The following is a 3,281-nucleotide window of genomic DNA, read 5'->3' on the forward strand; positions in this document are numbered from 1 at the left end:
CGGGATCCCCCAGACCCCTCTCCCGGCCGCTCCGCTCCGCTGCCGGCTCCGCGGGTCCCGCTGGGATCGGGCTCCGGGACGGGCCCGGTTCTCACCCCCGGAGCCCCCCAGAGCCCCATCCAAGGGCTCGGGGTTTGCGCTGCCGTGGGGCTTTGGGTGGAACGTGGCTGGTTCTGCGGGTGAGGAAATGCAGGATTGATTTCCCCAGGGGCTCCTGGAGCTTTTTAACGGGAGCCAGAGGAGGACGGGGGGTGCCGCTCTCCCTTCGGCCGCCCGCAGCCTCTTCCTCATCCCGATTTCCTTCCCCAAGAAGTCAGGGCTGATGTTCCTCTACCCAAAGCACATTTTTTTGTTATTATTTTTTCTCCTCCGAGCTTTGCCGGGTTCTCTCGCTGCTGAGAGAAGTTTTCCAGCGGTCCGGGAGAGGAGCAGGGAGGGCGGTGGGAGCCAAGGCTGTGTTTGGATAAGGAGGAGAAGGGAAAGCTGCCGGCTCCTCCAGGATCCCGAGCTCTGCAGGGCTCCTCCGGGGCTCCCCCAGCCCCACCGCTCCCCGTGCCAACATCCCAAAGCAGCGCCGATCCCCGCAGCATTCCCAAAAAGGGCTGGCAATGAGCGTTTTCCAGGAAATCGGGAGAGGGGGGTGTGGGAAAGCCTTTCTGAGCTACATTCGGGTTTATTTGAGTTAGGCTTCTGAGGCCCCGTGCTCCGGGTCTGTCAGATTCCCAGCAAAAACTATAAACAAAACAGTGGGAAATTTAAAATATCGGAACTTAAATCTCATCTCCCGAATCTCCTGACGGGGGAATTTTGGGCCGTGGCCGAAGCCCAGCCCCAGCAGAGCCCTGGGAGAGAGCTGGGATGGGGCAGGCAGCAGCTCCCTGCCCTCCAACCCTTGGGAATTAAAGCAGTGGGATTTGTTCCTTTGCTCTGAAATGGGGACACCAAACCCCACCGGAGCCGCTCCCCCGGCACGGCTCAGTCCGTGCCTCAGTTTCCCCATGGAAATGAGCTCGTGTGCTGGGGTGGAGGGCCTGGCTCCCGCCCTGGGAGGAGGTGAGGAGAAGGAAGCCGGGATGGTGCCCCCCCCTTATCTGCAGTTATTCCTGGAATCTGATTCCGTGCTATATTTAATGGAACTGATTAAATACCTCGGGCGATAGCGCCCGGGGACGGCGGTGGCCGGGCGGGGCGAGCTGATCCCATCAAACTCCAGCAGCAATTCCCAGCCTTTGCTTTCCTTTTGTCTTCTCAATAACTGCATCTTCCCTCGAGCCAAAGCCCTGGATTGCTGCACCAGGAACCCAAACAAGCCTATAAAACTATAAAGCCCTGAGCCCTGTTTTTCCACTCCCTGAGTAAATAACTTTGCTGGGGAAGACAATTCCATCCAAGCTCTCCCTGACAGAACTTGGCTTGGCAGAGCGGCCCAACCCTTGACATTTTTGTTCAGCCTCGTCCCCTCTGCAGCATCTTCAGATTTTAATTTTTTGTTCTGTTGTCATCCAGGCTTAAGTCATCACAGCCTGCTCCCTGTGCTGCAGTCAAATCCAGCCACATTGTTTAGGAAAGAAATAATCTTAGAAAGTCTGTCTGCCTCGGCTGGAGCCAAGGAATGGCTTGTGCTGCGCTGCCCGGGGGGGCTCAGAGCAACCCTGCCGAGCCCCAGCCCTCCCAGCTCCCCTGCTCCTGCTCCAGCCTGCAGAGAGCGGGGCTGCATTTGGGGTGATGGAGACATCCCACAAACCACAGAGTCACGGAATCACCCCAAATCCCCCCCAAATCCCCCCCAGGGCCACCCCAGCCAGGGCAGGGACAGCTCCCCCTGTCCCAGGAGCTCCAGCCCCAGTGTCCAGCCTGGCCTTGGGCACTGCCAGGGGTCCAGGGGCAGCCCCAGCTCCCACGTGCCAGCTGCATCTCCAGGGTGCAGATTTAGGGCATTCAGCCACTCTTCTCCTGGGAGCCTTCTGGGATTACGGCTGAGCCAGCGGTGAGGGGCTGGGCTGGGGAGGGGGTGACGCTTCGGCTTTGTGCTGTGTCCATCCCTGGAACACCTGAGAGGGGGCTCTGGATGTTGGTCCTCAGCTCTGTCCCTTCCCAGGTTCCCTCTGATGTGGCTGTGGAGGAGCTCCAGCTCTCACAGGGTCTGTTCACCAGCTCCTCTCTCCCCAGGGCCGCTGTCCCACGGCGAGAGGGTCACCCCACACTGGCTGCTGGGGGGCCGTGCCCGGAGAGCCGTCAGCCTGGAGGAACAGGTAAGGACAGAGCTGCCCCCTCCTCCTGCCCCCTCCTCGGCCTGGAGCCTTCCTGGGGGGACGAGGATGGAGGTGTGGAACTGCAGGATCCATGGGCAGGATCCATGGGCAGGATCCATGGGCAGGATCCATGGGCAGGATCCATGGGCAGGGTGTGGAGTTCCAGGATCCATGAGCAGGATCCATGGGCAGGGTGTGGAGCTGCAGGATCCGTGAGCAGGATCCATGAGCAGGGTGTGGAGGTCCAGGATCCATGGGCAGGATCCACGAGCAGAGTGTGGAGGTCCAGGATTCATGGGCAGGATACATGAGCAGGATCCATGAGCAGGATCCATGGGCAGGATGCATGGGCAGGATCCATGGGCAGGATCCATGAGCAGGATCCATGAGCAGAGCGTGGAGGTCCAGGATCCATGAGCAGGATCCATGGGCAGGATCCATGAGCAGGATCCACGAGCAGAGTGTGGAGGTCCAGGATCCATGAGCAGGATCCACGAGCAGAATGTGGAGTTCCAGGATCCATGAGCAGGATCCATGGGCAGGATCCATGAGCAGGATCCACGAGCAGAGTGTGGAGGTCCAGGATCCATGGGCAGGATCCACGAGCAGAGCGTGGAGGTCCAGGATCCATGGGCAGGATCCACGGGCAGGATCCATGGGCAGGATCCATGAGCAGAGTGTGGAGGTCCAGGATCCATGGGCAGGATCCATCGGGTCCGTGCAGCAGCCCTGGAATGTCCCGGGGGTGGCCATTCCCTCCCTCCCTCCTCCCTCCCTGCCGAGCCGGGGTGCAGTTCTGGCTCCAGGGTGGTTCTTCCATCCTCGGCCCCTCCCGGGCACCGCGGGGAGGTCCCGGCCCTGCCCTGGAGCAGGAGGGGAGGGGAGGAACAGGCTGCCCGTGGGCACTTCCCTGCCCTGCTCCCTGCAGGGAAGCCTTTCCCCTTTCCCCTTTCCCCTTTTCCCTTTCCCCTTTCCCATTTCCCCTTTTCCCTTTCCCTTTTCCTTTTCCTCTTTTCCCCTTTCCCCTTT

Source organism: Parus major, unplaced genomic scaffold (genome assembly GCF_001522545.3).
Source record: "Parus major isolate Abel unplaced genomic scaffold, Parus_major1.1 Scaffold391, whole genome shotgun sequence".
In the NCBI taxonomy this organism is placed as follows: domain Eukaryota; kingdom Metazoa; phylum Chordata; class Aves; order Passeriformes; family Paridae; genus Parus; species Parus major.